A 13,213-nucleotide genomic window follows, 5' to 3' on the forward strand; every position below is an offset into this window, starting at 1 on the left:
AATTAATTAAAATTAATAGCAATCTACTTGTTGCAACAGCACAGACGAAAAACGATTAGTCCGCGTCCGGTGGCTACCCCCTATAAGACTTCTCTTGAGACGCACGATGTCGTTACGTCACATCACAGATCATCGGACGTGATACTTCAGCCGGTCAACCTTCAACCGCCGGTCCGTTGTTGGTGGCCCAGCCAACCTCGTTCACTTTCCCCCCATTCGTTAATTAGGCCCCCACGCGAAAAGCCGTCAACACACGCGTGATCAAGCGGGCTAAAATATTGACCAAACTTAACGAGATGATCGGTCGCATCAATCGCGAAGGACAGTCACTCGCGCGGGTTCGTCGCTTCTGGTTGATTTTTGAAGGCACCACCGGTGACCCCCGTCGGATAACGCCTCATTAATCGGGTTGAATGTGATCAGGGGGATTTATGGACGAGCTTCATTGTTTGGATTTTTAGCTTAGTTGGCTTCTAACACATGTTTTGAAAATAATGCAAATTTATGATAATTTTACCTTTTTTGAAGAAAATTTAATACAGAAATGATAAGAAGTATTTCAATATCACTATAAGAATTAAAAATCGATGTAAAAAATCTTACTAAAAACACACCTCAAAAACAAAATTGCTCTTTTAGACAACTGATCTATTGAGTAAGCAACTATTGGAACAATGCATTATTTTCATAAGTTTCCAAAATGCATTAGCATCCCCCTCTTTTGGGTGTAATGATCGTACATCATGTAGTCCTTCGGGGTTCTTTTTAGATCCGTAGTCCTTTTGGGTCCTAAAAAGAAGCTTAAGTTGCTGATATTATTATTCACAACGATTAAGCTTATTTTCTGAGTACAATGACCCTTTGTACGACACAAAGGATTTAAAATTATTTTTTCAATCAATTTTTCTTGACAGAAAAGTTTTTACTTGACAGCTCGTTCCAAGGGTACCATAGTTGATCCATCGAAAAAATGTTTTCTTGACAATTTTTTTGTTTTGCATTAAAATGAAAAAAGAGATCAGAAATGGTTTTCAATCGTGTTTTACCGTTGTACGTAAAAATTTGTAAAATAAAAATTCCGGTTATGTCTGTGACATAACTATTTTGGCTTTTGTTGTACAGAAATCGCGACAAACAAACCGATATTTTGCCGAAGTAACCGCCACTGACGGTATTTTTTTTTATTTGAGATTGCTGAACTGCCCATGTTCATATAAATGTCCCATATGCAAAAACAGCATGCTGAGAAAAACGCATTTGAAGTTTGTCCCATACATAAGGCTACGTGTTAAGTTTTCGGGAAAAAAACTGGATTTCCACCTGATTTCTAGAACAAAGTACTGGATGTTATAGGCTTTTCTGAAAGGGCACACGATTTTGAACCAAACTGCAACAATAACTTAAAAACGATGAAAATGCATATGGGTTATTTATGCGATCAGAGGCAGTGAAGAATTAATAAAATTTCCATAATTTCTTGCAAAGTTCCGCAAAACAGCTCAATTCTTTTTCTAGATTTAAATTGAATTATTTGAAAATTGAAAGTCAAAAAATTCAATTTTGGTTCCAACGTTAGCAAGTCAATTCTTTTATCATATCTTGTTTTAGAATAGTTTTTCCAGTATAGTACATTAGGGTGCCCAGAAAAAATGACCCCCTGCTCCTCAAGTGAAAAACGGTTTTTTGGGTTATTTTAAGCATCTTTACAAATTTTGAGCGAAATTGGTTGAGATTAACCCATTGATACCCGAGCCTAAAGCTGGTGAAAAAAAAAAATCATTCAAAAATGACTTTTTTAAACCGCTAATAACTTTTCAGGGTCGAGTTTTATAGCTTTGGTATGTTCTACAAAGTTGTAGACTCTACAATGTAGAGCATTAATTTCCAATGAGAATCTCACTTTTGGAAATATTTGGATGAAAGTAACGCTCCCTGCAGACCAAACCGTAACAAAATGATGTTTTCCATACATTTTTTCAATTTTTCCCATACAAACTTCACCTTCGAGTATCAACGGGTAAATGTTGACCGATTTTGCTCATATTTGGCCCAGAGTCCTAAAATAGCTCAAGGAACAATATTCAGCATGTGGAGCGAGGTTTTGAGAAAAAGTCCCATATTCTGGGCACCCTAAGGTACATACATCGATAATTTTCAACTATTCTACTAATCTAATCTCTAATCTGAGGTCAATTTCTTAGGCCGCATCTCGCGAAAAAAAAATTTCGTCAGTACTTAGATTTTTTGAAAACTACTCCGGTCGTTTTGCAATTGGACTGGTGAAAAAATAATTTTAGAACGCTTTTTTCATTGAAATGTTGAAAGTATGGCTTGTAATTTCAATTTTAATATTTATTAATTTTTTTACAAAGTTTTTGCAGCATAAAAAATCTTGGGAAAAGCTTTTTTTTATTACAAAATCTTTTTTTAACAAAGATGTTTGAACTACTTTATTTTGAAAAAAAATGCAAAAACTAAAAATAAACTGAAATTCAAATTTCAAGCCTGATTTAGAAATTAAAAAAAGGATTCATCTATTATTACATTTATAATGGGAAAAAATGCAAAATATCAAAGTTTGTGCCCCCCTCCCCCTCTCTTCCCTTCAAAATTGGTTCGTAAAATCAGGGGGCAAAAAAATAAAATTTCATGGAACTGGAAAATTTCAATGGAAATAGAAGTTTGATCAACTCAAAACAGTCTAAAATGCCCTTTTTTGCATTGATAATCATATTTAGCTGGTTTAAAAATATTTTGAATTTTTAAGAAATTGCAATGTTGAGCACCGCAAAAACCAATTTTTTTTTACAAAAATAAAATTTTCCTCAATATTTAGAATTTTTATAAACTTATAATTGAAAAACAACTGGACAGGTGTATAATGCATATTAAAATATTTTTTTCATTCAAATGTTGAAACCGTAGCCTGTAATTTAAATTTTTAACTATTTTTACCCCCCCCCCCCCTCCCTCCCTCTCCTTGGTCAGAGTCGAGGGACATAAACTTCAAAAAATATTTGCAACGGCCTAAGCAACAAGTACATAAAACAATTTTAAATTTCAAAATGGACTCCGTCAATCGATTCTACGTCCAACTATCCTCAAAATTAGTCTTGGATCAACATTTTATGATTAATTAAGGACCTTTAAAAAAAACTCTAGATATGTTCGTAGGAATGCAAAAATCCCACTGAAATAAACATAACCTTCTTCTTAAAAGTAATTAAAAGAAATGCATTAGATTTTTTTTGAAACATCAACTTTTTTGTAAGAGTTTGAAAAAATATAAGTTTCATCATTTCTTTAAACAAATTTGTTTTCAAAGAACTGGTCGTGTTGAAAAGAATGCAAAAAGTCAAAGAAATTATAAATTGTAAAAAACAAACATGAATCCAAAAAAACTCATAGAAACAAACAAAAAAAATATTAAAAAACGCACTGCTATGCCTCATGTTTGACAAAAAACCTAAAAAATCACGAAAATAAATAATTGGGACCCGTGGTGTAGGGGTAAGCGTTGTTGCCTCTCACCCAGTCGGCTTGGGTTCGATCCCAGAAGGTCCCGGTGACATTTTTCGAGACTAGATTTGTCTGATCACGCCTTCCTTCGGACCAGGAAGTAAATGTTGGCCGAAGTCTAACCTAGAGGATAGGTCGTTAGCTCAGTCCAGGTGTAGGAGTCGTCTCCCTGGGTCCTGTCTCGGTGGAGTCGCTGGTAGGCAATTGGACTAACAATCCAAAGGTCGTCAGTTCGAATCCCGGGGTGGATGAAAGCTAAAGTGTAAAAAGAAGTTTGCAATTGCCTCAACAATCAAGCCTTCGGATACCTAGTTTAGAGTAGGAATCTTGCAATCGAGAACGCTAAGGCAATGCTGTAGAGTGAATAATTTGATTTTTGATAAAATTTTCACACATTGTTGTCACTAGATTTTTTTTCCAATCCATACCTTTTTTTTGTCCATTTGGCGAAACGACCTTCGAAAAAACATCCTATTTAGCGAAACGATCTTAGACGAAATGCCCATCCGGCCGATCAACTTTAAGCAAAATGTCCCGCACCCGAATAACTAGTGCAGTTGACTATCCTTGCCAATATCTCCGGAACATTCTCTCTACCAAATTGCAACTTGTTACATGCAAACAACTTTCAACCCCAGCTCCCCGAAGTCACCGCTCAGTCTCACACGGTAGATAAAAGCTCGTCATTGACCTACAATAGAGAACCAATCATCTCGCACAGCACTGTCTATTGAGCCTGATCTCGCACAATGCTAAATCGCACACACACAAATTATCGCACAATTCGCACCCTCCACGTCTAAAGTACCTGCCACAGATCATGAACCAAGGGGCGGTGTTGGCGACGCCGATAGGGCAGGTCTCGTACTCGGTGCCAACACCAACGCCGCGTCTACCTCAGTAGCGATATCGCTTGAAGCCGTTTCACGAACCAGAAAAGTGCTGCTACTGAAAACGAAGGTCAATCACCATTACCACGTCGTCGTCCAAGTTGACGTGTTTGGCGACTTGGCAATAGACCGGGTTCGTCGCCTGCCGGGCATCGGCAAGGGTTCGTTGCATTCAGCACGATGTACGAAGTACCGACTATTGATGGCATTTGTCGGGTTTGCGTGTTTTTCTGTGTTTTGCGATCGCTCAGGAATCGATCAACGGCATGTCAAGTGTCCGCAGGGACATGCGGATACAATGCACGCGGGATGGCTAGGCGTTCTTGTGCGACTGGTTGTGGGATTCTCAACGAAAATGGTTTGACTAGTTTAACTTTGGATGAAGTAACTTTTTTCTATGCAAATTTTTAGGATTTGCTTAAATTTTTATCCTATTTTTAATACTTGAACATTGTTATTATACTTTATTATTGACGATCTGGCAACACTGTTCAAAATCAGGAATACTTATGTGAAGTCTAGCAAAGATATTGTCAATTTGAAGAAAATCATTTCAAGAATTCTTCAAATCGACTAGGTTTTGAAATTTCTGATAAAGCTTTATGATCTGGCAACACTGCATTGAGTTATGTTTGAGATATGGGAAAAGATATGAAACAGTGAACATTTTTAGAACAGCTTCCCAGAGAATTGCGAAGTTGTTAAGTGTTCGATCTCGGATCAAAGCCATGAGCCATCAATCTTCCACTAGCAACAGGGGACACAATCGACTAGGTATTTGCAGAAATTCCAACGCACAGTTTTTAGAAGTTTCACTCCCAATAGTTACGCCCAGCTCGGCAGTTTTAAAACAGAACTTTGGCCTTCCAAACAGTTGCGTCAGTTGCGATACTGTTCAGCTGTTCACCCCCACCCCTTTCGCAAATAAAGAACATTTTCGCTCGAAAGCCGACGATAATGGGACCGACCGGCCGTTTGGTTTAATAATAACGGCCATCCATCATCAAAGGTTTCGTTTGGGAAATTGCGCACAATATGCCGTAATCTACCACTTTAGGAGCGCGCTGGCCAAAAACGTCCATTTCTCGACGAAGATCGCGCGCGCAATCTCCGGTTTGGGGAGTCAAATCGAAGAACTGGCCGTCCACCTCCCTCCCCTCCAGGGCTGTCCAATGTGTGTATTAGATAATTGAAATAATTACAGTCCACGGCGACGGCGGTGGGCATCACTCTTCGCTGACGGCGCGCGCCAGTTGTGGGCCATTTTTTCGGTCGATTTCCTTCCATCAAGATTGAAGTGTGGCTTCGCTGGATGGGGTGTCTTGACGCTCGATTTCAAGATCGGATTTTATGGCTGGAGAGCTGCGTGTTTTGAATTGAAAAAATAAAATCAATCAACGTTTTTTTTTGGGTTTTTGGAGCGACGCGACAGCGAATCAATGGCAAATGGGTCAATAACTGACACCTTGAATGGATTACATTTTGAAGCAAACGCAGTTTACTTTTATGTCCAGTGTTGATACACATAAACATTTTTGTGAAATGAATCGATGCTCTTGGTTTTATTTGTTTGGGAATCCTATTAATATAAATCAAGAGAGCACACATTTCACAAGGCATTCGTGAATTATGAATATTTCGACTGACTTTTGTTTATAGATGACAATTTTCATGAAATTTATATAAAAGATCGATTTGATTTGATTTGATGTGATAACCAACAGGGCCACAAGGATGACCTATGTAGCGGTTGCCTAGAATTACAGTGGCTCAGACTCAAAGGGAGCATCTTCAAATTACTGCCTTATGAAGGGCCAAAAGGGGATGGTTGGACGCGAACAAGCAAAATCGCTCACGGTGTCCTCAGGGGAAGAGAATCTCCTTCCGACAGTAACCTCCAATAACTCCGAAAAAAGTCTGACAAAGCTGAAAAACAGGGCTCGCACCCTGTTGGGGGCCTAAAAGGGCGCGGCAGACAGCTGGAGACTGACAGAGGTCAAAAGATCTAGTAATTAGACAATCCTTTAGAATGGTATAATTAATAAACTATTTCCCCCTTGTGACGTAGTTCTGGTCTTCCACTATCCACATCCAGTCTCCGCCATTACAGCATACCGTCCACTGCCCTGATGCTCCCTCCCCGATCCCCGGCATTGATTCTTACTACTGATAAAAAGGAAAATCATAGTTGAGAAAAGGTCAATGCGGATGGAGAGCAAATCGAGCTCAGTATCCCCTCACAAAGACTGGTAGTAAGTGTGAAAAAAACAAGAAAGAAAAGACAAGAAGAAAAATGAAAAGATAGTTTGTCAATGCGGATGGATCGATGATCCCCTCACAAAAAAACTAAAAGAGACAGATGGTAGACAGAGCAAAAGAAGAACAGAAAAACAGGACATAGAAATAGTCAATGTGGATGGAGAGCAAAGTGAACTCTCCCCTCACAAAGACATCAATATAGAAATTTATATAAAAGATGACTGAAAATAATCTTGCCAAATTATTTAATTATGTTTCGAAAAAATATCAATACCAGCTCCGTTTCCGAAATGACGAAATGTCTTCAAAAAGTTCATCTTGTTTTTAAATAGTGTTTTATTTTTTATGGCGCTTATTTTCATTAAAATTAAAATTTCCATAAAATTTCATGATGCATCTCTGCCCTAGTAACATTTTTAAACATGAACAGATCTCTACCAAAATCGGAAATCGATTTTATTTGTATTTTTTGATTTGGCTCATACTTTGTGGGGGCCTTCCCTATGACGAAAGAATCTATTTTGTGTCATTGGTTCACCCATACAAGTCTACATACAATTTGGGCAGCTGTCCATACAAAAATGGTACGTAAATATTCAAAAATCTGTAACTTTTGAGTGAATTTTCTGATCAATTTGGTGTCTTCGGCAAAGTTGTAGGTATTGTTGAGGACTATTGAGAAAAAAATAGGCAATCGGTTTTCCGATTTTTTAATTACCATTTTTTAAACAAAAACTCAATTTCCCGTTTTTTTTTATTTTCGGGATTTTTTGATATGTTTTAGGGGACAAAACCCGCTACTTTTGAGTCATAGAGAAGTATAGTCAAAAAATCTGTCGCCGAGTTATGAATTTTTGAAAAAAACAGTGATTTTTGAAAAAATCGTAATTTTATGCAAAAAAATGACCTAATTTTTATGTAAAATTGAATTTGCAATCCAAAAGTACTTTAAAGATTGTTTCAACACACAGCTACGGAAAGTTTGAATTCAGCGAAGTATTTGCAGTTTTTCGATTTTTTTTAAACAGTGACCAAATATATTTTTATTGAAAAGTTCAGAAAATTTCCAACAATTGTCTAAGAGACATTGAAGATTGAACATCTGGTTACTGAGATACAGCGGCTTAAAGAAAAAGAAACAAAAAATTGAAGTTTTCTAAGTCTCACCTAGAGCGTCCAATTTCCCGGGATTCCAAATTTCCCGGGAAACGGGAAATTTTCAACCAATTTCCCGGGAAATTGAAAATTTATTGATTTTTTTGTGATATTGGTTCTTATATCCAGGTTTTTAAGCGAAGATGGCGTTCGAATGGTTAACGCCCGAAATGTCAAAATCGCGCAGTAGCACCAACATTAGAAAAAAAATGTGGCTGTCATGCCATGGCACACTTGTTCCGTAATGTTGGTACCACTGCGTGATTTTGACATTTCGGGCGTTCACCATTCAAACGCCATCTTCGCTTTAAAACCTCGATATATTTTGCAACAAAATTGTATAGGACAGCGTTTTCAATGTTTAAAATAAGTGTTAGGATCAATTGATAGCTTGACTGCATGTAAAAATCTTTCAACTTCAAGAAAATAGATACATTTTTAAATTTTGATGATAAGTATTATTTTTATCAAAGTATTCAAACAGTGAGTAAAATGAATCCATAATCTAGAGAGAGTGTGATTAAGATTGACATTAATACATATAAAAAACAATCATTGAAATCGAACCCTGGTGACGAGTTTGCTGGCAAACTCGGTTTGCTTTTGAACCTTCATTCGTGTTTGACCTTGAACACTGTTCTGTTTGAAACAGGGTTCGTCGGGTTCGCCGAACAATTGTTTGAACCCGTGTTTGAACATTTGTTTCAAACAAAAGGTTTAAGCAAATCCCGAGCTTTGATTTAGCTTTTGACAAGTTATTTTATTAAAATCCATGTCATTTTTCAGACAAAAAAAAAATGGTTTCAGACGGGAAAACCGTGCCAACCAAACAATTGTTGTCACCAGAGTTCAAACCCAAAGTCACCAAAGTTTGAAACTCAACGTGAACTTGGGTTTGTGTTCGAACATCTGCACAAAAGAGAATCGGAAAAGAGTTGCTGTTTGGACGCGGGTGAGAAAATTTTGATACGAGTTCAAACAATGAACGGTTTGGAAAATGACTGATAAAAAATCATTTCATTTAGAAATTATGTTTTTCATGACAAATATCTTTTCTAGAACAAGTTTTACTGGTTTCAGCTCTTGAAGCTTTATTTTAGTAAAGCTTTTTTATTTTTTCTTGAAAATCTAACTTTTTTTGTTTTTTTTTTACTTGAAGCAACTCATTTTTTTTTCAAATATTTCAAGCACGTTTTTAAAATATGGAAATCCTGGGATTTTTTTCCCGGGACGGGAAATTGGACCCTCTAGTCTTACCCAAACAACCAACCATTTTCTAATGTCGATATTTCAGCAGCTTATGTTCCAAATGTCAACGTTAAAAAATGAAACATTCTTTTTCTTTAGTTCGCATTTCGTGTTTTCTACACTGTTATTTTTTAGCCAATAAAACTGATACACATTTATTTATTTAAAATATATTTTTGAAAATGTATTATATGACAGCATTCCAGACAGATTCCATTAAGAATTTAACCTTGAAAATATTAACAACGAACTGATACCAATTGTAAACATTGTGCTAGCCCTGAAATTTATCTGAATTTAAGTCGCATCCAAAGTTGCTAGACGTTTCCAACAACGGGGTCTCCAAACTCCGAAAATTTCCTCACTTTCTCCGTCGTCGTCGTCGCGCCTGAAAGCCAATGCTTCCAAAATTGGCGGGAACAATTATAAGTATTTCAGAGTGGCTGGCGCGCCCCGAACCAAATGAACCGAAAATGTTGTGAAAATAGGCCGAAATTTTCCGTTATTATGCTACTTTCGTGCGCTTCGATCGCAACAACCCCCTCTCCAAAAAAGAAGAAGAAGAAAAAACGCACGCGCAGCACCCCATGCAAATGAGAGTGCTCGAAATTTTCGAGTCTCGCGCCGGTTTGCATTGTTTCCAACAGCAGCAGCAGTTGAGAAGAAATTCCCGCATTCGTGTCGGAGGAGCAATATAATGGCCATAATAAGTCCAATGTGGCACGCCAGGAGAGACTAGACACTTTGTGAGCTTGATCAGTCGATGATCAACAAAAGCTCTTCTCGCTTTTGAAAGGGGAAGGGGGGTCTTTTGAGCGCTTTACAAACAGGTACAGCACCTGCGGTCTGTGAGTGGAGTAGAGGGAAAAAAGTGCATGTGAAAATTGATTATTTCTGGGTGCTAAATTTTGGAACGCATTTAGCCGAAACGAAACTATTGGCACTACGCCCCCCGGGGCATGGCCTTCCTCTAACGTGGGATATCTGCTCCAGCGCCTCTGACGAGACAGGAGAAAATTTAGCCTAATGGTGCCCAAATGGGAGAGAAAACAAGGTGGAAATTTACTGCGGGGATTAGGGAGCGCTGCTGCATGGTGAATTTCAAAATTGATCTTTGGAATTTCTTTATATTGGCATGTTTGCCTTACGAGAAGAATAACATTTTTGAGACAATGTTTCTTGCAAATTTAAACAAGATTATTCAATTAATATCAGTCTTAATATTTTCTTACGTTGACAATATTTAAAGTTAATTCAAACCTGTCTTGGTAATTTGATTGGATTGTCTCAGTTTTTTTTTTCAGTTGACAATTTTCATATATTTGATAAAACAGCAGCTGGTTTGGTAAAATATTAACCTGTTGCTTCGGAATTTGTAAAACAATTTCTGCTGTCAAAATGCTTATGTGCTCTTTTCAAATGTTGCTTAATATTTTTCAGATCATATTAGAAGACAGTAAAGTTGATTTTCTTTTTGATTGGTTGAATTTCCTCTTCACAATTATAAATATTTACATATTTTTCATTACACAAAATCTAAAGTTTCAAAAGTATAGAGAACATTCCCAAATAATCTAAAAAAAGTCTTCAACTCACCTTTTTGAAGTCTGGCACTCCCACCGCAGCTGAATATGTGCCCTCTTTCTCCAGCGGTATTCCTTGCAGGCTCTCTTCTCCTCCTTCAGATATCCGTTCCCGTTGTCGTTTCGTTTCTTCTTTTCTTCACCACACGACCGACTTTGTCGACGACGCTTGTTCGCCGCTAGTGCCGTCGTCGAGCTCACTTGAATTTATTTACGCTGACCCGCGCGCACCGCAGTCCTAATCCTTCTTCCTTTCTTCTCTTTAAACAGTGCAGCAACTGCAGCAGGGCTGAATTATTTCCTCTGTTGTTGTTTTCTTTTCCTTTTTGGTGGACGGTTGTATTCTTCCTCCTTCACGACGACGGTTTTCTACCTTTCTTCGCGCTGCGCCAGCAGCCTGATGTTTTGCGCAATCGGTATTCTTCTGGAGTAATTCTTCATTGATACACCAACACAAATTTAAAACAACTTGAGCCACTCACACAACGCTTTGTTTGGCTTAAACCCACCAATACACCGACGGTGCGCGCGCGTAGAAGATCACTGATCGCGCACCTCTTCGTCTTCAGAGCACACACAAAGCTGTACGGGAAGGGGGTTGGAGAACTCCGGACTGCAGTACGCGGAGAAGAACACAAATTCTGCATGCGAAATTAAGCCAGCGAGCGGAATTTTTAATTTTCTCTTCCCTGAGGGGCTTTTGCGCGGTGGTCACCGATGCGTGTGATGTACTGGGACTTGGCTTTGCCTAACCGCGAACCGTTGACACCACCGCCTAGCGGCTAGGGAAGTTGTCTAGCGTCCAACGGGGTGTTGATCGCAGCTGTTCCAGCGGTGGCATTTAATGACTTCTTTTCCGTCGGCTTCCCAAGCATCCGGACGCGATTTCGCACCGTTTCCAGCAGCGTCTCAGGTAATTAACCTCACACAGACACCACGACACTATCTGCACTACATGTGTTCTCCGCCTCGATCCATCATTCGATCGCGCAGCGGATATCGATTATCCTGGAATTCTACACCGTCGCTGCGACGACGGCTCCAACTGCAACTCCACCATCCGCCATATTTACAACAATACACAGGACGGATTCCGACGGCTGGCCTTTTTTTTCTTCCTGTGTAGTCCGTCCGCTTTCTCGTACGTTCGCGCAGCGATCCCTGTGGCGAGTCTACACACAGACACACACGGGATGACGAGCTCCGCAACCTCACACGCGCCCAGAACGCCAAAGAATTAATTTATCAAAGTCAGTCAAGTCACCGCATCGCTGTCCAGATCTTGCAACCGCCAAACGATCCGCAAAGCTGCCTTCTATACCGCGCTCGCGTCCGACACGTCCACCGAGAACCGTTGAGTCGATCAAACTGACGTCGGCGGATTCGCGATGCGATCGCGCAACCTGCGCGTTCGGAACCGGTTCCCGCTCTCTCTCTCTTCATCGCGAAGCCCTCTCTCGTGCACAGCACAGTTGTTGACTCTTCATTCGCTACGACGACGACGATGATCGAGCGGTTTCACGGTTTTCCTCTTTGGATGGGTCGGAAAGCGGAGCAAAACAAACACGGATACGATGCGGTCGTGGTTGAGAGTCATGCTGCGCTGGGCAGTGCGACAGGTAGACGCAAGTTGATCGATTTTGGTTCGGCTTGTTGTAGTTGTGTGGATTGATTTTTGTAGATGATGGAGAGGTTTGGATCATGGATCAAGCGGTTGCATACATGCTGGCGATTCACTACACGATTATAGAGTCATCTCTAATGCAGACGTAACAATCGAGTTTGAACTGCTTCTTGTTAGTGTCACTTTTGTACTTCACTTAGCTTCATTCGTATTGCGTCTTGTTAGTGTCACTTTTGTACAACAAAAGGTTTCATTCGTTTTGGATTATGTATTCATCCACTGCGTCTTGTTAGTGTCACTTTTGTATTTGAACAGGTTTATTCGTATTGTGGCATGAATTCATCCACTGCGTTTTGTTAGTGTCATAGGTTTTATTCGTATTGGATCATGTATTCACGATTCACCACTGCGTTTTGTTAGTGTCACTTTTGTACTTCAACAGGCTTCATTCGTTTTGGGTCATGAATTCATCCACTGCGTCTTGTTAGTGTCACTTTTGAACTTCAACAGGCTTCATTCGTATTGGGTCAAGGATTCATTCACTGCGTTTTTGTTAGTGTCACTTTCGTACTTCAACAGGCTTCATTCGTATTAGGTCATGAATTCTTCCACTGCGTCTTGTTAGTTACTTCAACAGGCTTCATTCGTATTTGATCAAGGATTCATCCACTGCGTTTTTGTTAGTGTCACTTTTGTACTTCAACAGGCTTCATTCGTATTGGGTCAAGGATTCATTCACTGCGTTTTTGTTAGTGTCACTTTTGTACTTCAACAGGCTTCATTCGTATTAGGTCATGAATTCTTCCACTGCGTCTTGTTGGTTACTTCAACAGGCTTCATTCGTATTTGATCAAGGATTCATCCACTGCGTTTTTGTTAGTGTCACTTTTGTACTTCAACAGGTTTCATTCGTATTGGATCATGTATTCACGATT

At 39.2% G+C, this 13,213-nt stretch overlaps 1 protein-coding gene across 1 annotated transcript in view; it reads right to left on the bottom strand.

Annotated features, from left to right (window-relative positions):
• The window catches only part of LOC120418471 (uncharacterized), a 78,331-nt gene extending 66,313 nt beyond the window's left edge, over nucleotides 1-12,018 (bottom strand). The window contains exon 1 of the mRNA XM_039580904.2: nucleotides 10,668-12,018. The gene's annotated coding sequence lies outside the window, so the exon portion shown is untranslated. The remainder of the gene's footprint in view (nucleotides 1-10,667) is intronic.
• Nucleotides 12,019-13,213: the final 1,195 nt, after the last annotated feature.

This window comes from Culex pipiens, chromosome 2 (assembly GCF_016801865.2).
Source record: "Culex pipiens pallens isolate TS chromosome 2, TS_CPP_V2, whole genome shotgun sequence".
In the NCBI taxonomy this organism is placed as follows: domain Eukaryota; kingdom Metazoa; phylum Arthropoda; class Insecta; order Diptera; family Culicidae; genus Culex; species Culex pipiens.